Here is a 22,003-nt window from a genome sequence, read left to right on the forward strand (position 1 = left end):
TAACATAAGCCCCTTGACCTGGGAAGAGGCCATTGGCGGTTCCCTTATCCCACTTGGGGGAGTAATACACCATGCAAAAAAGGCTCCTAAGGTTACAAGCAGTAGTTGAAATAATGGCAAATGAAACCGGAGAGAGTTTAAAGACCCTGGCCAAAGAAACAGGGGCGATCTGACAGATGGCCCTCCAAAACCGTCAGGCATTGGACATAGTGCTGGCGGCCAAAGGAGGGACCTGTGCTCTCATTGGAAAGAATGTTGTGTGTTCATACCTGACGACACCAATGAGGTAATAGATCGCGCTAGTCACTTAGAACAAATTGCATATCTTCCCCATGAAGAGCCAAGTTTTTTATGGAAGTGGCTAAGTAACCTATTCAATTTCTCTGGCACAGGAAACTGGTTGTTTCAGGGAGCCCTGACTATCCTGTTTGGAATCCTAATGATTTTTGTAAGTTTTCAGTTAATCTCCTGTTTTATCCAGAATTGTGTAAGGTATGCCACCCAGGTGACTGCCCCAAAACAGAGTGCTAATATGATGATGTTAAATATCACTGATGAACGAAGAGATAAAGAACTATTAATATGTGGAACCCAGTAATTGTTGGCCTTTGCGTAAGCTTGACCAAAAGGAGGGATTGTGAAAGTGAAATGAATTATATTAAAGAAATAGAATGAATTAAAGAATGCTGTATGTACCTTTAAGTAGAAATGAGAGATGCTGCAAGCCAGGGGGGCAGGAAAGCAGACATTAACTGTTTAACTTGCCACTTAAGGGCAATTGGTGAAGCATTAGTCTTAGATCGATAAGAGTTAACAAGGAAGCAGGATATGCATATTATGCTCCATGCATATTTTACAATTTTGCTCTCTCTGTCCCTTTGTTTAGTTCGCACCCTTTTATCTGTATAAATAAGACTGTTTGAATCTTGCATGGAGGCTCACATTATCTGAATGTATTAGCAGAGCGCTGTGCTAATAAAACAGAGTGGTCTGACAAACTATGAGTCCTGAGTCTAACTTTGACACTGACTGCCGCCGAGCCTCTTCAGGCGACAGCCGGTGCCTCGCGGCCGGGACCCGAGTTACCAGGGGTATCCCTTGTTGGCGTGGGGCAACCGAGTTCCTTCCCGGGTGGGGGCCCCGTTGCAGATTATTCACCTACTGCTGCCATGGCTGTTCCATTTGCCGTAGAGCCTGAGCCTGGCATCCCTGGGGGCCCCCTCCCTAACCCTCAGACCCCTGGGCCCGACCGAGAGGAGCTACCTTCCAGCTGCCCAGCTTCTGGGGCCCAGGATCCTACCTCTGGTCCTCTTCCCGACCCTACTCCTGCCCCCGGCCCTACCCCTACTCCTGACCCCAGCCCTATCTCCTCCACCTCCCACGATGTCATTGCCGCCTCTGGGGATGTCTCTTTCTCTTTCCCAGAGGGTGACCCCCAGGGAGCGGCCTTTGTGTTCCCCAGTCCCGGCCCACTAGGGGCTGCTGTCCTCCCTCCGCCGCCGCCCCCCATTAAGCCGGGGTCTGAGGCGGACCATGTGGCACCGGTCCATCGGGTGCCACGTCAAGGGTCCGCCCCTTGCCTGCCCGTCTCAGTGGGCCTGGGGGGCCTATTGCAAAAGGGGAAGGGGTCAGTCCAGGGGGGGTAGGTGCACCCACGAGCACCTGCGGAAAGTCAATGTGTGGGCCGCCTGCCTGCTGCTGCCAGAGGCCTGCAGCCAGTGACCCCACCCCCCCATACGCTGCGAGAAGAGCTGCGGGAGTTTTTAGAAGATGTGCGTGGCTCCCGCAATAAGGTGCTGCTCGCTCGCCAGTGATGGGGGGATTTCCACCAGATCCTCCGGGCTGCGAGGGCCCTCATGGGGGAGGGTAAAAGGACCGGGAAGCAGGGTGCTGCGGCTTACCAGCGGGTCCGCAGCTTCCGTGACTCCTTGCTCACCTTCGGGGTGGGTCACGGTTTGCTGCGTGGCCCAATGGGGGCCGTGAGCGTCCCTGCCAGCAAGGATCCCCCCCAGCCCTCCTCATGCCACCTATCACTTTCGCAACATTGAACACCCGGGGCTGTAGGGTGGGTCTCCGCAGGTGCCAGGTGCTCTCCTTCCTTCGGGAAGGGGGGTACTCTGTGGTTTTCCTGCAGGAGACCCACACGGATCCGGCTGCCGAAGACAGCTGGCGGCTGGAGTGGGGGGACAGGGTTTATTTTAGCCATCTCACAGTTTGTACGGCTGGAGTGGCTACCCTGTTCTCTCCCGACCTACGGCCCGAGGTGCTGGGGGTTGCCGAGGTTGTGCCGGGCCGCCTGCTGCACCTCCGGGTCTGCATGGAGGGGCTTGTGGTCAATCTTGTCAACGTCTATGCCCTGACATCGGGCCCGGAGTGGCTGCCTTTTTATCAGCAGGCGTCTGCCTTCCTTGGCTCCTTGGATCCTCATGAGTGCCTGGTCCTGGGCGGGGACTTCAACGTTACCCTCGAGGAGCGGGACCGCTCGGGGACCGAGCAGTGCCCGGCCGCCGCGGACATCCTCCGGGAGATTGTGGAACGTCACTCCCTGGTAGACGTCTGGCGCGACCACCACCCGGACGATGTCTCCACGTTCACCTAGGTCCGGGTGGAAACCCATCGGTCGTGCCACTCCCGGTTGGACCGCATTTATTTGTCACGTCTCCATCTTTCACGGGCCCACTCCTCCGACGTGCGGCCGGCCCCCTTTTCAGATCACCATTTAGTCACCGTGACAGCTACTCTATGTGCAGAGAGGCCGGGGCCGGCCAATTGACACTTTAACAATAGCTTGTTGGAGGATGTGGGCTTCGTGGCGTCCTTCCGGGAGTTCTGGCTGGTCTGGCGAGGGCAGCGGCGTGCCTTTCCCTCGGCATGGCGATGATGGGACCTAGGAAAGGTGCACGCCCGGCTCTTCTGCCGCGATTACACCCGGGGCGCCAGCCGACGGAGGGATGCGGCGATAGAGCAGTTGGAACGGGTGGTCTTAGAGCTAGAGAGGTGTCTGGCCGCCAGCCCTGAGGATCCATCCCTTTGCGGAGCGTGCCGGGAGAAGCGGGAGGAGCTCCGGGCCCTCGACGATCAGCGGGCCTGGGGTGCTTTTGTTCGATCCCGCATCCGCCTCCTTCAGGAGATGGACCGTGGCTCCCGCTTCTTCTACGCCCTGGAGAAAAGGAGGGGGGCCAAGAAGCACGTCACCTGCCTTCTAGCGGAGGACGGCACCCCCCTTACGGATCCGGTGGAAATGTGCCAGAGGGCCAGGGCCTTCTACGCACACCTTTTCTCCCCGGATCCGACCGACCCTACCGCTTGCAGAGTGCTCTGGGACGGACTCCCGATGGTCAGCGCGGGTGACCGGGACCAGCTGGAGTTGCCTCTCTCTCTGGCCGAGTTCTCGGAAGCCCTCCGCCGCATGCCCACCAATAAATCTCCGGGCATGGACGGGCTGACCGTGGAGTTCTACCGCGTATTCTGGGACGTCCTCGGCCTGGACCTAGTCACCGTCTGGGCTGAGACCTTGCGGAGCGGGGTACTCCCTCTTTCGTGCAGGCGAGCCGTGCTCGCCTTATTGCCGAAGAAGGGGGACCTCCGCGACTTACGGAATTGGTGTCCCGTCTCGCTCCTCAGCACGGACTACAAAATCATAGCCAAGGCCATCTCGCTGCGGCTGGGGTCCGTGCTGGAGGACGTGATTCACCCAGACCAGACCTACACCGTCCCAGGCCGTAGCATCTTTGACAACCTCTACTTGATCCGGGATCTTTTGGAACTTGGGTGTAGGGATGGTCTGTCGTTCGCCCTCCTGTCCCTGGATCAGGAGAAGGCGTTCGACAGGGTGGACCATGGGTATCTCCTTGGCACTCTGCAAGCGTTAGGCTTCGGACCCCAGTTTGTGGGTTTTCTCCAGGTGCTGTACGCTTCCGCAGAGTGTCTGGTCAGGCTCAACTGGACCCTGACCGAGCCTGTCAGCTTCGGGCGGGGAGTGCGGCAGGGGTGCCCCCTCTTGGGCCAGCTATACGCTCTGGCAATCGAGCCCTTCCTCTGTCTCCTCTGCAGGAGGTTGACGGGGTTGGTGCTTCGGGAGCCGGAGCTGTGGCTGGTCCTGTTGGCATACGCCGACGATGTGCTCCTCGTGGTCCAGGACACGGGAGACTTGGTGCGGTGGAGGCTTGCCAGACCGTGTACTCGGCGGCCTCCTCCACCCGGGTCAACTGGGTCAAGAGCTCTGGCCTGGTGGTAGGGGCCGGGTGGCAGGCGAGCTCCCTCCCACCCATGCTTCAGGCCATCCGGTGGAGCGCGGGTCTGCTGCTCTATCTCGACGTTTACCTTTCTGCCATGCATCCGTCTCCGCCGGAGAACTGGCAAGGTTTACAGGGCAGGGTGACAGAGCGGCTCCAGAAATGGACAGGACTACTCCGGTGCCTCTCCCTTCGCGGGAGGGCACTGGTACTCAATCAACTAGTCCTGTCCGTGCTTTGGTACCATCTCAACACCCTGGTCCCGGCCTCGGGCTTTCTGGCTGACCTCCGGAGGGCGATTCTGGAATTCTTTTGGCCAGGATTGCACTGGGTCTCTGCGGGGGTTCTCCACCTGCCCCTGGAGGAGGGAGGGCAGGGCCTGAAGTGCCTCCGCACTCAGGTCCATGTCTTTCGCCTCCAGGCCCTGCAGAGGCTCCTTTATGGTGCAGGTAGTCCGGCTTGGTGTGTACTGGCGCACGCTTTCCTGCGCCGCTTCCGAGGGCTCCGATACAACTGGCAGCTCTTTTATCTCGATCCGAGAGGTCTTCTGTGAGACCTCTCCGTGCTGCCGGTCTTCTACTAGTACCTCTTCCGGACCTGGAAACTGATCTCAGTGACCAGGTCCGTGGCGGCCACCGGGGGGGGGCAGATCTCCTCGCGGAGCCCCTGCTACACAACCCCCAGCTCCGTGTGCAGGTGGCGGAGTCCCCCGCGGTGCACCAGAAGTTGGTCCTGGCAGAAGTCACTAGAGTCGGTGACCTCCTGGACTACAACCGGGGAGACTGGCTGGATCCCCTGACACTCGCTCAGCGCATGGGGCTCTCCAGGCCTTGTACTCCCCAGCGCGTACTTCAGGAGGTGAGGGCCGCTTTGCCGCCTGCTGCTCGGGTTTGCCTCGACCGGGTCCTGCATGAGGGCACGCCCTGCCCTCCCTCCACCCCTGGCCCTCCAGACCTTTTCATCGGGCCCCTGCCCCGTGGACCCAACCGGCCCCCCCTACCCCTTCTCCGTGAGCCGGCTGCACGACTTGCAGCCGATTCGTTTCCTGACCGCGCCAAGGAAATATCTATACACGCTGGTGCACCACGCTCTTCACTTCCTCACCCTCGTGTCCCGCCCCGATACAAAGTGGCGGGACCTCCTGCCACCTGTCGAGGGTTAGAAGCCCTGTTGGGCCAGTCTCTATTCCACCCTGGTCCCGAGGCTCGCCGGGGATATCAGCTGGCGGCTCCTCCATGGGGCTGTGAGCATGGGTGTGTACTTGGCGCGGTTTACCCCTGTCCCAGACACCTGTCCTTTCTGCGGTGTAAGAGAGACCCTGGCTCACGTTTACTTAGAGTGTGCCAGGTTGCAGCCCCTACACCGGCTCCTCACCAACATCTTGTTGCGGTTGGTTACACTTCTCCTCACCTTCTCATTTATGCACTCCCTATCCGTGGCCTCACAAAGTCACGGGACCTCCTGGTCAACTTCCTCTTGGCCCTGGCTAAACAGGCCATCTATAAAACCAGGGAGAGGAGGTTGGCCGATGGAGGTTCCTGTGACTGTGGGGCCTGTTTCCGATCCTCCGTTCAGTCACGTATCCGGGCAGAGTTCCTCTGGGCGGCGTCCACTGGCTCACTTGACACCTTTGAGGAGCAGTGGGCGCTGTCCAGGGTTCTCTGCTCGGTGTCCCCGTCAGGTTCCCTTCTTTTGACCCTTTGACCGCACTCCTGTCCCTGGTTTTTCATTAGTTGTCCCCCGTAATCATTTGGGTTTTAGGCCCTGTGGGTCCTCCCCTTAGGCTGGGGGGCGGGATCCTTTAGCAGTGTAAGCCCGCCCACTTCCTGGAACCCAATAGGTACATATAAGGATAACAGAAACATGGTGGAATAGCAGTCATGATTAGAGTACAGGTATTGAAGGGTATGTGCTGTTTAGGAAAGACAGAAATAAAGCCAAAGGTGGTGGAGTAGCATTGTATATCAATGATGAGGTAGACTGTAAAGAAATAAGAAGGGATGGAATGGATAAGACAGAGTCTGTCTAGGCAAAAATCACATTGGGGAAGAAAGCTACTAGAGTCTCCCCTGGGATAGTGCTTGGGGTGTGCTATAGACCACCGGGATCTGATTTGGATATGGATAGAGACCTCTTTAATGTTTTTAATGAAGTAATTACTAATGGGAATTGTGTGATCATGGGAGACTTTAACTTCCCAGATATAGACTGGAGGACAAGTGCTAGTAATAATAATAGGGCTCAGATTTTCCTGGATGCGATAGCTGATGGATTCCTTCAACGAGTAGTTGCTGAACCAACAAGAGGGGATGCCATTTTAGATTGGTTTTGGTGAGTAGTGAGGACCTCATAGAAGAAATGGTTCTAGGGGACAACCTTGGTTCGAGCGATCATGAGCTAATTCAGTTTAAACTAAATGGAAGAATAAACAAAAATAGATCTGTGACTAGGGTTTTTTATTTCAAAAGGGGTAACTTAAAAAAATTAAGGAAATTAGTTAGGGAAGTGGATTGGATTGAAGAACTTGTGGATCTAAAGGCAGAGGAGGCCTGGAATTACTTCAAGTCAAAGTTGCAGAAACTATCAGAAGCTTGCATCCCAAGAAAGGGGAAAAAATTCATAGGCAGGAATTGTAGACCAAGCTGGATGAGCAAGCATCTCAGAGAGGTGATTAAAAAAAGCAGAAAGCCTACAAGGAGTGGAAGATGGGAGTGATCAGCAAGGAAAGCTACCTTATTGAGGTCAGAACATGTAGGGATAAAGTGAGAAAGGCCAAAAACCATGTAGAGTTGGACCTTGCAAAGGGAATTAAAACCAATAGTAAAAGGTTCTATAGCCATATAAATAAGAAGAAAACAAAGAAAGAAGAAGTGGGACCGCTAAACACTGAGGATGGAGTGGAGGTTAAGGATAATCTAGGCATGGCCCAGTATCTAAACAAATACTTTGCCTCAGTCTTTAATGAGGAGCTTAGGGATAATGGTAGGATGACAAATGGGAATGAGGATATGCAAATAGATATTACCATATCTGAGGTAGAAGCCAAACTCGAACTGCTTAATGGGATTAAATCGGGGGGCCCAGATAATTTTCATCCAAGAATATTAAAGAAACTGGCACATGAGATTGCAAGCCCATTAGCAAGAATTTTTAATGAATCTGTAAACTCAGGGGTTGTACCGTATGACTGGAGAATTGCTAACAAAGTTCCTATTTTTAAGAAAGGAAAAAAAGTGATCCGGGTAACTACAGGCCTGTTAGTTTGACATCTATAGTATGCAAGGTCTTGGAAAAAATGTTGAAGGAGAAAGTAGTTAAGGACATTGAGGTCAATGGTAATTGGGACAAAATACAACATGGTTTTACAAAAGGTAGATCGTGCCAAACCAACCTGATCTTCTTCTTTGAGAAGGTAACAGAATTTTTTAGACGAAGGAAATGCAGTGGATCTAATTTACCTTGATTTCAGTAAGGCATTTGATACGGTTCCACATGGGGAATTATTAGCTAAATTGGAAAAGATGGGGATCAATATGAAAATTGAAAGGTGGATAAGGATCTGGTTAAAGGGGAGACTACAACAGGTCATACTGAAAGGTGAATTGTCAGGCTGGAGGGAGGTTACTAGTGAAGTTCCTCAGGGATTGGTTTTGGGACCAATCTTATTTAATCTTTGTATTACTGACCTTGGCACAAAAAGTGGGAGTGTGCTAATAAAGTTTGCGGATGACACAAAGCTGGGAGGTATTGCCAATACAGAGAAGGACCGGGATATCATACAGGAAGATCTGGATGACCTTGTAAACTGGAGTAATAGTAATAGGATGAAATTTAATAGTGAAAAGTGCAAGGTCATGCATTTAGGGATTAATAACAAAAACTATTGTTATTAGCTGGGAAGGCATCAGTTGGAAGTAACAGAGGAGAAGGACCTTGGAGTATTGGTTGATCACAGGATGACTATGAGCTGCCAATGTGATATGGCCATTGAAAAAAGCTATTGCGGTCTTGGGATGCATCAGGCGAGGTATTTCCAGTAGAGATAAGGAGGTGTTAGTACCGTTATACAAGGCTCTGGTGAGACCTCATCTGGAATACTGTGTGCAGTTCTGGTCTCCCATGTTTAAGAAGGATGAATTCAAACTGGAACAGGTACAGAGAAAGCTACTAGGATGATCCAAGGAATGGAAAACCTGTCTTATGAAAGAAGACTCAAAGAGCTTTGCTTGTTTAGCCTAACCAAAAGAAGGCTGAGGGGAGATATGATTGCTCTCTATAAATATATCAGAGGAATAAATACCAGGGAGGGAGAGGAATTATTTAAGCTCATTAGCAATGTGGACACAAGAACAAATGGATATAAACTGGCCATCAGGAAGTTTAGACTTGAAATTAGATGAAGGTTTCTAACCATCAGAGGAGTGAAATTCTGGAACAGCCTTCCAAGGGGAGCAGTGGGGGCAAAAGACATATGTGGCTTCAAGACTAAGCTTGATAAGTTTATGGAGGGGATGGTATGATGGGATAGCCTAATTTTGACAATTAATTGATCTTTGTCTAATAGCGGTAAATATGCCCAATGGCCTGTGATGGGATGTTAGATGGGGTGGGATCTGAGTTACTACAGAGAATTCTTTCCTGGGTGTCTGGCTGGTGAGTCTTGCCCACATGCTCTGGGTTTAGCTGATCACCATATTGGGGTCTGGAAGGAATTTTCGTCCAGGGCAGATTGGCAGAGGCCCTGGGGGGGGGTTCGCCTTCCTCTGCAGCGTGGGGCATGGGTCACTTGCTGGAGGATTCTCTGTATCTTGAAGTCTTTAAACCACGATTTGAGGACTTCAGTGGCTCAGACATAGGCTAGGTGTTTAATTCAGGAGTGGGTGGGTGAGATTCTGTGGCCTGTGTTGTGCAGGAGGTCAGACTAGATGATCATAATGGTCCCTCCTGACCTTAAAGTCTATGATTCTATGAACAGGACACTTTGAAGGAGGTGTGACATTGCACTCTATATATTCATGGGCATGCTTATGAGTGTAAATATGACATAACTGGAATATGCTTTGTGCTAGATATGCCATGTAACATATCTTTGCAAAGGTTATGATCTACTGAATATATTCATCCTATTTGTAGGCATGTATCATTTTTATATCTGAAGTTATGAGCGTTGGCTCTATGCTTGTATTTTTTTTATGGAGATATCCTATCTCCTAGAACTGGAAGGGACCTTGAAAGGTCATTGAGTCCAGCCCCCTATCTTCACTAGCAGGAAACACATAAGGGAGGTTTGGCCAACATATTGTGAAGGATCTAATCAAGTAATTGGGAGCACTTAACTAACAATGGACTTTGGAAGACACCAATCCACATTTGAGTTTTCCTGGGAACAATCAAACTAACATGTAAACAATGGTGTCGGCCTGTAAAAAGCTGAATCATTCATGGAAATGTGACTTGCCCAGGTGGCTGCAAACTCCATCTTGTTGCTGTGATTTTGCACAGAACAAAGGGATTTCCACCCACAAGAGAGAGAATATGAAAGGCCCTGGAAGCCTCTCCATTTTTGTCTTCAGCTGGCTCCAGAGATGGCATCTCCACCCCAAAGAGATGCCGGAAAGAAACTGGAACAAAGGACTGTAACTACAGGGGTGTGAGTAATTGCTGGACCCAGGCCATAAACTACAATGTTAGTCTGAAAAGGATTGTACCTGAGATAACATCTAGGGTAAGAAGTTAGTATTTGTAACTAGATCCTTAGTGTATTAAGTTAGCCTTGCATATTTTGATTAATTTTACTTAGTAACTTACTTTGTTCTATTACTTGAAATCACTTAAATCCTACTTTTTTAACTCAACAAAATCACTTTTTTGTTTATTAATTAACCCACAGTAAGTGAGTAATACCTGGGGGAAAAAACAACTGTGCATATCTCCCTATCAGTGTTATAAAGGGTGGACAATTTATGAGTTTACCCTGTATAAGCTTTATACACAGTAAAACAGATTTATTTGGGGTTTGGATCCCATTGGGAGCTGGGTGCTGGAGACAGGAGCACATCTTAAGCAGTTTTCAGTTAAGTCTGCAGCTTTGGGGGTGTGGTTCAGACCCTGGGTCTGTGTTGCAGCAAGCTAGCATGTCTGGCTCAATAAGGCAGGGTTCTGGAGGCCCAAACTGGCAGAGGAAACGGGCTCATAGGTAGTCTCAGCACATCGGGTGACAGTCCCAAGGGGGTCTCTGTGACCGAACCTGTCACAGTGGCATAGTCAAGCAGGATCTGTGCACAGCTGATTGCTTTGAGACACTGGTAGTGATTTTAAGTGAGTTTTAAGTGTGGTGGTGGGAGAACAGAAAAAGTGATTACTGGTTGGTTATTTTCTGTTTGTTTATTTCGGGTGAGGGAAATAAGCACATGAAAGCAAAAAAATGACTACCAGTAGGCAGCTACAAAACTAGAGCTGGCCAGACTGGAAGCGGAAGAGAAGGCAAAGGACCACAAGTTTCAAATGAAGCTCAAAGAAGCAGCTGCAGCCAGGAAGGATGCTGCACACAGAAGGGCTATGGAGGCAGAGGCAGCGGCAGCCAGGGAGGAAGCTGCTCACAAAAGAGCCATGGAAGCCCAGAGGCTAGCCCTGGAGTTAAAAGACAAAGAAATACAGGCCCAAATTGAGACCCAGAAGCATGAACTGGCTGTAATGGAGTGGAAGAGACAGAACCCTTCAGCAGCTGGCTCTGCTTCCCCAAAAAGCCACAAATGGGAATTGATTATGTCCACAGTATGATGAATCCAGTGATATTGCCAAATATTTCATCACTTTTGAGAGACTGAAAACGATTCCTGAAGATCAAAAATTATTACTTTAGTTGCAAAATTGATTGGGAGAGCTCTGGACATATTCAATAAGATGCCTATTGCTGATGCTTCAAACTATGGTAAATTTAAGGAACTGATTTTGAAACAGTTCCAGGTTACACCTGAAACCTACAGGGGAAAATGTAGGGGAAAAAGAGGATCTGGATTAAGTAATGTGGACTATGTAAACGAAATGAGAGATTTGTTGGACAAGTGGGTGAGGAGAAAAGGGATTACAAGCTTGAAAGAAATGTGTGATTTAGTTACTCAGGACCAGTTCCTAAATATGTGCAAAATACCTGTCCACAGCCTCTCTCAATTCACTGAGTTTTGGAACCCATGTCCCTTGTCTAGCGAGTTCTACTTAGTTGAGGGTGAGTTCCTCTGTCATAAAACAGTTTCATTGTCCTTGATTCACATAGGGTAACAACACTTTATTCTTCCTGCCCCAATAACAGAAAAACTGGGGATCCCACAGCAGCCAAAGTGAACAAGCCCCTGAAGCAGCAAACAAGATCAGCCCCTGAAGTTCTTTTCCACAACTCGTCACAATTCACCACCAGCTGTCAGGGTAGAGCTCATCCTGACTCTGCTTACACCTGTATAAGATTTACACAGAGTAAAACAGATTCATTTGGGGTTTGGATCTCATGGGGAGCTGGGTGTCTGGGTGCTGGAGACAGGAGCAGTTCTTAAGCTGTTTTTAGTTAAGTCTGCAGCTTTGTGGGCGTGGTTCAGACCCTGGGTCTGTGTTGCAGCAGGCTAGCGTGTCTGGCTTAACAAGGCAGGGTTCTGGAGGCCCAAACTGGCAGAGAAAACGGGCTCAAAGGTAGTCTCAGCACATCTGGTGACAGTCCCAAGGGGGTCTCTGTGACCAAATCTGTCACAGGAGGACTTGGGGGGGGGGGCTGTGGGGTGGGGAGGGGACTATGGGGAGTTTCTCCCAAATGTGGGGGCAGCCTGGTGGAAAGCACAAAGTCACGGCTTCAAGCCAGCACCAGGTGGATCGTGGAGGGGGGCAGCCTGGGCTAGTGGAAGGAGACATCGTGCTAGTGAATGAGAGATGATAGAACCGGGGGACGGAGGCATCGAGGCCGGGAAGGGCCTTGAAAGAGAAGGCAAGTAGCTTCTGTTTGATGCAATAGAGAAGGGGGAAGCTGGTGGAAGGCTGCAAAGAGAGGGGTGACAAAGCCAAGGCCACAGGCTAGGAAAGCGAGCTCTATAGCAGCATTCTGAATGGAGATGTTCAGGGAAAGATCACACACCTGTGCACACCAGTCAGGCCTGGTCCCAGGTGGGCTCTGTGCTACCAAAGACTAGAACCTGCTGCTCATCATTAAAGCTGCTGCTGGCACACATGGTTTCTAAGGAACTCTCTGTTGCCACTGATGATACCAGCACATAACACACTGCTATTGTTTGATATCCTGCTGCCCTGACAGATGAATGGGGCCTGGCCTTTTTCTGACAGCGCATGATGCCCTGACAGTCTTAGGAATGCCAACTTCAAGAGAGCAAAACTCATAAATCAGACCCCAAAAATCAGGAGATTGGCCCCAAAATCATGAGATTTTAAAAAAAGATCATACTGTGTTTTTAGGTGAGTCTCTTGATTTCTGAACTTCCCCTGCCCATCCCCAGGGGTGGGCATGGGCCAATTGGTGTTGCCTACTCTCCCACAAGTACTGGATCAGGGGATTTTGTCCCTTCCCCAGGAGCTCTCACCTCCACGTCTGCCCATCTGCTGCCCAGCAATTAATCCTGTCCCTCAGTCCCCCCCATCAGTTCTGTTCACACCCAACCCCGCTTAATTCAGGCTCCCTCATTTCAGTCCCTCAGCCCCCATCATCACCACCTCATCAGTTCAGCCTCCCTGCCCCAGAGACTCCACTGCCTTCAGTTCACCCTCCCAGCACCAACCCATCTGCTCAGAACCCACCATCAATACAGTCCCCTATAGCCCCAGGCCATAGTAGCCCTCACAACCTCACCTCTGCTCCTGAGGGTTCTACACCATCCTGCAATAGGGTCCCCTCTCCCACTTACCAGGTTGGCAGGGGAGCAGCCACCACAAGACTGACAGCGGGAGCCCTCAAACGTCAGGATATTTTTTCCCCTGAGAGTTCTCTTGCGAGATCATTAGGGAAGCTTAATTTTACTCAGAAATCACGACTCTTGTAATCATTGTGCGAGAGTTGGCATGTCTGCAGTCTGTCGTGTGCTGACATCCCGGTGGGCCTCCATACAGCTCTGTGGGACACAGGCAGTTCCTGTTTTGTTATATCTCAATGAAACCCTTCCTTTTGCTCCTGAAACCCAGATCTGCTGTGTGTGTATTTCCCTGCTAGGACAACACCAGGAACAACCTCCATCCTCAGGAATTGTAACACGAGTCAAGTTGACAGAAGCAACGACATTAGATTATTTCAATACTATGGGCTGTATCTTCAGCCACAGCTAAGGAGTGCATAGCACACCACCACCATTGCCAACTCTCGCAGTAGTGGCAGTTAGGGATTGCCAGGGAAGTCAGGCTGTCCCAGCCACTCCCCCTTTTCCTTGATAGCCAGGATAGAGGGTGACATGGGGCCACTGCAGCAGCTCTGTCCCACCCTCGGATTCCCCTTCTGCAGGGGGAATCACACACTGGTTGGAGAAGTCAATACCCTGGGAGAGACTGTGACGTGTTCTCCTCGGGATGCCACCTGGAACTGGGGTACCACTGAGCCCCTTAACCCACCAGCCTGGGCTCCCCCTCACACTGTCCTGCTGTGACAAGTTGCAAAGCCCTCCAGCCTGCACTTTCACCAGCACTCACACAGGTTGGGACACACCCAGCTGCAGTTACATGCAGGCTCTTGAACCACCAGCTTCCCAGCCTAGTATCCCAGAACAGTATCATCTTGCCCTGGTCAAATCTGGCCAGTATATGCGTTTAACACCCGATCTGCCTCTCCCTCAATGTGAAGAGGACCATGCACACTTGATGTAACCAAGCTGAGATTTCCCCCAAGCACTCCAGTCAAAGCTCACTGGTTTAGTTTAAAGCAAAACCAAGTATATTAACTAACAGTCAGGGACCAAAGCCAAATGAAACAGAAATAATCCACCAACTGGTGGACAAAGTAAATTGTGAGACCAAAGCCCCTTGCTGCTGGGCTCGGAGCATTTCACCCTAGGAACTATCAGCAAAACCAGCTCAGCTGATCTCTGTTGATTTCATGATGTACAAAGCAAGAGGTGTCCCCCAGATAGCCAGATCCCCTTTCATCAACTCCTGTCATTTGCTCGGATCCTTGGTAAGCCATGGTGAAGTTGAGGCTATTGTAAAGAAGGCCACGTCTAGGACAGAGTATGTTGTTTTGTGGGTTTAAGGTAATAAAGTAATATTCTCTCTGCTATATAAAACTTCAGAACCATAAATTCGGAATGACGAAGGTTAACTCACTTAAGAAACAAAGTCTGAGTTTTATCGTCGATTTAAAGGGCTTTGCATTTCCAGTTGAGGTTTGAAACAGCTGCCATTACAAGAACACGTGCAGATGTCTCGCAGTCAGCTATGGCAGCCAGGTTTCTTCTGCTGTTCCTCCTAATGCCTCTCCAGCACACAGGCCCTGATTCAAGAATGGCAATCCTGTGCTGCACGTGCTTGCATCCCACTGAAGTCAAGGTGTAGCTGTAGGATGGGCTCTCCCTCCCTTGCACTCACTGTCTATATAGGAAGGTAGCAGCACAAGTGAAGAGCAATCTACGCAGGGCAGCTACTCCCCGTGCTGAGACCCCGTCACAGTGGTGGATGGATATGTGGATATAGATCCAAATTCCCTATAGTTTGGGGGTGTTTGGCTCCAGCGTTTAGTTCTGGCCCCTCTCTACTGGTTCCATCGTCATTCTTAGTCATTCACTGCCTGATTGACTAGTTACGGGACAGAGCATTATGACTGCTCCAATTGTCACTAATTGTCCCCTGTAGGCCTTGATGCACAGCTGTAGGCACTAATTCAAGGTCTGCTGGTTGATCAAAGGGTGGCAGCTCTGTTCTCCTTTGCTGCTGCAATTTGCTTCTTTTGGAATGTTGGGCTATCCGATGTGGCCTGGGTTCTTTGCCATGTTGAGCACTGCAGGTGTACCCGATCTGCTTACATGGGGTTTAAATAACACAAAACTACTTCAGACAGGTGGACATGGGCATCAGGTATAATAGGCTAGTGTAGGCTAAGCATCCCCTGGCACAGCCCCCCCGCTGCCGGACGCCTGGGCCATGGTAGCCATGCCTGCGCTCCACCTCTTCCCCTCCCTGCTTCGCCCCTTCCCCAAAGCCCCACCGCCTGCCCCTGCCTGGTGAATCCCTCCTTGGTCCTCTCCTCCACTGCACCCCCCTCCCTGCAAGACTGCCCCCCATCTCCCACTTCTCTTCCCAAACTAACCTACAGTGTTGGCTTTTAGCATCTCAGCAAGTAGCAAAGTTCAGGGTCTCATAGGCTAGGTCTATACTACCCGCCTGAATCGGCGGGTAGAAATCGACCTCTCGGGGATCGATTTATCGCGTCCCATTGGGACGCGACAATCGATCCCCGAATCGGCGCTCTAACTCCACCAGCGGAGGTGGTAGTAAGCGCCACCGACAAAAAGCCGCAGAAGTCGATTTTGCCGCCGTCCTCACAACGGGGTAAGTCGGCTGCAATACGTCGAATTCAGCTACGCTATTCACGTAGCTGAATTTGCGTATCTTAAATCGACTCCCCCCGGTAGTGTAGATGTACCCATACACACGTTCAGTTCTTGTGCAAGACAGGACAAAACATTTCTGAACCATGTTTAGAACCTTAGATTAGAAACATAGTAAAAGCACATGCAAAACCCCACATTAATGTAATTTTTACATCTGAATTCACAGTATTATTATTAATTATTATTATTATTATTATTATAGCATTATTAGAAGCCTCGTCGTGATCCCATTGTAATCAATGGGAGTTTTGGTTTTGGCTACAATGAAAAGTACCAAAGTGAAAGTACGTAAAACCATGGGATCCAGGGTGTTTGTGACTGCCCCCCACCAGACAAACCTGCATCTCCAACAATTTGCACAACCCAGAGGTTGCTGTGGGGTCTCTTTTGCAGTGTGGACATACCCTTAATCTTTGTCTCAGTTCCCATCTGTATAATGACCTCATAGGGTGTAGGAGGACCAAAACATTAAAGATTGTAAGATGCTCAGATACTCCAGTGATGGGGGCACATACATGCCATAGATCGGAAAGGAAAGAATATGTTTATAAACTCCTTTTCCTCTCCCCATTAATAAAATCTGCTTCTGGGGTGAGAGCAAGTGTGAAGATTTGAGCCAGTGGTTATTCCTTTAGCCTCTTTTATATGTAATCCTTCTGCCAGGTGGAGCCAGCAGCGATGTTACCAGATTTGCCGATTACTTTGGGGTACGCTTATTTATTAGGGTTACTTTTCTGGGGGGGTGGGTGTTCTGTAATTCTATTAATGTACTGCTTGTGTCACTTGTGTTTTTACATGGAGCTCTACTCTTCCCATCTGCAAGTTCCCTCCCACTGGAGCTATCCTGCAGGACCTAGGTTCCCTAGGGCTGGGTTCCTCCAGCCCCAGAACCAGATGAACACACACACAAAACACACACATACATTAACAGAGCAAGTCTGAGCAGACTGGGTCAATCAGCACTTTTAAGCTATCATCCTTATATGTCCCTGGACTCAGTGGGCTGGATCAAGCAGCACTTTCAAGCTGCAACCCTTATATGCCGCAAGTACCGCACCAGAATAGAGTAAGCCTGAGCAGGCTGGGTTGAACAGCACTTCCAGGCTGCCACCCTTATATGCCCCTGGACTCAGCGGACTGCGTAAAGCAGCACTTTCAAGTTGCCACCGTTCTATGCCCCTGGGCTCAGTAGTCTGAGTCGAGCAGCACTTTTAAGCTGCCACCCTTGTATGTCACAGGGTCAGCACATCCCCCACTTTCACATCACACTTGCACTGGTAGTAACCCACTTGATGAGCAAACCGCACAGTATTTTTGGGTGCTACAGGGATCTTTAACTTAAGTAAAAGAAGAGTTGCTGCGGAGTAAAGGGGAAGCTAAAAACACAAAAGAGTAAAGTTCAGAGAAAGAAGCAACCAGCTTAACCATAAAAGTTTATTGAATAATAATGATAACTACACAAGAAAAGCTAAATCAACATAATAGTTACATTATTAAAGGTTAGTACCTGAGGTAGAAAAGAAAAGAGAGAGAGAGAGAGAGATCTCACCCACTTCATAAGGCTTGAACTGATCAGGGTTCCCAGGTGATGGTGGTAGCTCAGGGTCCTGAGTGCTGGAGACAGGCAGAGCTCCCAGCATGATCAGTCAGGAGAAGATGGAATCCCAGTGGAACTGATACATAGTTTGGATCCAAGCATCAGAACACTTACTTGAACATAGGTAGGGTTTTGGTAGATAAACAACAATGGTTCAAGGAAGAACACTAGATTTGTTTATGGGTAAACTGGTGACTCAAGGGTTTTCTTTAGGCTAGACAATAGGAGCTGATCACTCTTGGCTATGGGTGGTGTTTTCTTCCAGGAAGCTCACAATGCAATTAGGCTGCTTCAGTATTTTGGATATCAATCAAGGGTTCGTTACTAGAATTGATCTGATAACTGCTGAGCTGGGTGTGTGCAGTCCTAGGTTCATTAACATCTGGAGCAGAGATCCCCCATCATGCAGTGCTTCCCTGCTTTTCTGGTCCCAGAGTTCCGTGTTCTCTGTTCTCCATTCTGTATGCTAATGGAGATACCTCCCTGTCCCATTTTTCATGCAGATGAGTCTAGGGGAATTGCCTTTAAGGCAGTCATTTTTTAAGTGATTATCAGATACAAAAATGATACATGCTTACAAAGAGGATAATCATATAAAGAAAATCATAACTTTTCCAATGACATCTCACATGACTTATCTTGTACAAAATGCATCATAATTATGTCATAATCATATAATAATATTACTGTGAAGAATATGGGGTGCAGCATCAAAGACACACAGCCGTTCTGGGTCTAGGAAGATTAGATAGCTTTCATAGAATGGGATAATTAACCTCTCTACAATGGCAGTTAGACAGTGGAATCATGCCATGTGGATCTGAGACACCCTGGATTTATCCCTCTCCTGTCTTGCTGTCAAATAAAGTATTGGAGTTCTCTATCTACAGGTTTAAGAAAACCATACTAACTAAACATACCAGTACAGTCCAGCAAAACAACAGATCAGGAGAGAATTTCCTATATTCCTTCTGAAACAGCAATGAATGACCTTCCAGGGCTTTCCCATATCCCACTACAGTACACATCACCATAGTATGTGTATGACATTCCCCAGGGTACAAGCCAGACTGTTGAACAGCTGTGTCCCCTCAATTCTCAATCTGGGGTGCCTTTTACACTGCTTTGCTGGGCAAATCACCACTCCTGGTCCATTCACACACAGCCTCCAGCATGAAAATTACTCCCAGCTGAATTATAAGAGTGCTCTAAACCAGCCACTCCTGAATTATATTGCAGAATGACACCATCAAACTCCCAGACCCAGACTTGTCCCCAAAAATGTCTTGTGCTGCCCAGCTCTTTCCTTCTGGACAATATAAGCACATAGAAAGTCCATCATTTCATGAATAGAAAATGATATGTACAATCCCTGTTATCTGACATGGAGGTTCCCAAACACTTCAATCCAAGCACACACTGGTTTAGATAAAATAAGTTTGTTAACTACAGAAAGATAGATTTTGATTACTGTAGCCCACAGGATTATTTTGCTAGCTATTATATCCTACTAATCCAGTCAGCCGTATCAAATAATCTTTCTGAATTAATCCATTTTATTCTTATATTTTATCAGTATTAATTCCTATGAATTTAGGATGTGTTGAGTCATATGATATGTGTTTCCTAATAATTATATATAGAATAAGTTTTGCTGAAATGCTGAAATGCAAGAAGCCAACTGGCCTGTATCTGGTAAGATCCACTAAATAACTAAAAGTATAATCAGTTAAGAGTAAGTCAGCATAAAAGCTAGTAACCTTTGGCACAGATAGAAATGGTCCCCAAACTTTGGGGAACCAAAGGGAGGAACTGTACTCAACACTGAACAGGTTTATCTGGCGTCTGTAACCGGCTGGTAACTGCAGGGTATACCACAACCTGGAAGTTGCCAAGAGAGCCTAGGTTGGCAGTTTTTGGAGTGAGATAATCCTTATTAATATATAAAGAGTAAATGTCATAATCCACTAACCTATAGGGTAAGAGTACCCATAAAATTTATTAGGGCACGGAAATAAAATTTGGGTATAATAGGTTGGGCCTGAATTATATAGCGTCAGGATCCTATAAAATACCTTTTAAGGAAAAAGTCTGGAGCGCTCTTTTAGCTCTTTAAGCTCTTTTTAGCGTTCTTTTAGTCTTTAGCTCTTTCTTTTCTTTTTATCTACCTATCATTCTATCTTCTATCATGCTATCAGCTCAGCTTGTGCAGTATAGTATAATTACTCAACATTCCTAACTACTGGGGAAGCCAGCACCATCGTGTTATCGGGCATGCCAGAAGTAAGGCTGGTCCTTCACCTCCTATTACTGTGTCCTCAAGGAAGGGTCTGAATATGTTAAGTTAAGGTACTTATAATAGGAATGTTACCATCAGGAGTTTTGGAATTCTTTTACTGTATTGCAGTTATAAGTTTCATAGCATTTATTATTCTTTTGTTAATCTCAATAAAGTTTTTATCAATTTGGTATTGTCCTCAATGTAAGTGTTTTTGCCAAGCACCCCAAGAGTCCTCTCCTGATATAGAACTCTCTGAGTTCTCAGACCCTGTAGTCTGAATTGGACAAGAACCTATAAATCTTCTGGTTGGATGCAATCAGTGGCAAGCCATAACAACCAATCCATCAAATTCAGATCAACATTACGTAAAAGTCAGAATAGGTTACAAAGAAATAAAAGGTAAAACCCAAACTAATACCTAGCTTAACAAGCTAAGTGAACTTGAAGCAAAAAGTTTCTCACCACCTGCTCACAGCTGTCTGGTTAGATCCCTTCAGTCAAGACCCCTCCCCCAGTTCAACGATGCTTCCTTTGTCTTTCAAATGTTTTCGATGCCTTGAGCAGAGATGAGGGAACAGAAGCGATTTGGGGCCTCTGTTCCTCATTTTTATATCTTTTCCTCTTTGAGAATTGTCTCCAGCTGGGGTTCAGATGACAGTCAGTCTGTTTACATGGGAACCCCCAACTGTTCCATTGCCAAGATGTAAATTTCTCACTCACATCTTTCTTCCTGCCCAAGAATGGCTGCTTACCCAGGTGATGGTCTATTTGATTGTGCTGACACCTGGCTGAGATGCTGCCAACCTTTTGATCCAGAGGAACTGGTCTGGGCTGCTTCTCCCAATTTGGAACATACCTTAGTAACATCATATAGTATAATGTTATAACTGCATACAATTTCGCCACACATACTTTATCAGGACAATGATTATCAGTGAATTATGAGTTTTCAGTGATACCTCAGAAGGTGTACTTGTTGCACAATTTATCATAGCTTTGTAAGAGTGGTGAGCATAGGGGTACAGTCTGTCACAATGGGTGCCTTGCTCAGCATCTCCACAGCATCCCTGTGAGGCAGGGCTGAGCTATTGTCCTTGTGTCACAGATCCAGTCGGGCACCCCCTTACTGGCCACCCACCAGACTGCTGTGAGGGGAATCCAAGCTTCACGGTCAATGGATCTCTGGGTGGTTTAAGTCTCCAGAGCCTTAACAGAGCCCCACCACTGCTCCCATCTTGGGTCCTCCTCTTCTCTGCCTGTGACACATAACAGTCTAGTCTCCTGAGGGCTGTCACACTTCAGTCTCATTTCAGTTGTTAGGTTTAGCACCCTAGTGCTGTGTGGGGCTGGTGGCCTGAGACTTAAAGAAGGTCAGAATAGATGCCCTGCTGGTCCCTTCTAACATTGCTCTCTATGGCATGCCCAGGGCACAGACTTTCTATCTGGCACTCTCTTCTGAGAGCTGGTACCGCTGTCCAGCTGTGTAGTCCCTGGGCACAACCCTGACCCTTCAGACTCCCCCATACATTAGACCCCTCTCTCCAAACTCCACTCAAAGGTGTACACATCACAGTTTAATTCTCTCGGAAGGCAGGGTGGCCACACTGTAGCTGTGAAGCATGTAACACTGAAACACCTCGCCCAGAGTCTAACACCTGAATGCTCTTTTGCTTAGGGCTTGTCTAGGTGGCAAGTCAGGTTGCAGCAAGCTGAGGAGTGAATCTCCCATGCACTAGCTGGCTGCATGCTAATTGGCCACGTGGACTCTGCTATTGCGCACTGGAAGTTCCCTAGGGTGCAGCATCTCTTCACCCCCAATTGCCAGGTAGTAACTCTCCATCTAGACAAGCCCTTTATCAGACAAAGCACAGGTGAGTACAGCTCATTTAGAAAACATCCAGCTTGAATGCAAAGCCTCTCACTAGCTGACCCTTCCCTTGGTAGGGAGAAAACTACTGGGGCCAGGAAGGCAGGCAGAGTTTCCCTGCCTGTTGCAGGCTGCTACATACTAGGTGGCTTCTCCCCAGCCTCTCCCGCATAGAGTCTGCTGCCCACCCCCCTCCCCCTTCCTGTGTGTTTCCTTATTTAAGGAACTTCTGGTCACCTGCTTCCTTTGCTCTGTCTCTTGGTAACTCTCCTCTGCTCCCATCCCCCTCCCTTTGGATGGAGTGTTAGAGGGCTTTCCCTTCACCCTCTCCCCTGGTTCTTGTCATGCAGACGGAAAGCAGACCAGAAGTCCGAAGTGCAAGCAATGCAATGTTTACTGGGGTTAGTTTCCAGCAGGCATATGTATACCATAACTCTGATG

The sequence above is a fragment of the Malaclemys terrapin genome, chromosome 9 (assembly GCF_027887155.1).
Source record: "Malaclemys terrapin pileata isolate rMalTer1 chromosome 9, rMalTer1.hap1, whole genome shotgun sequence".
Taxonomy (NCBI): Eukaryota; Metazoa; Chordata; order Testudines; family Emydidae; genus Malaclemys; species Malaclemys terrapin.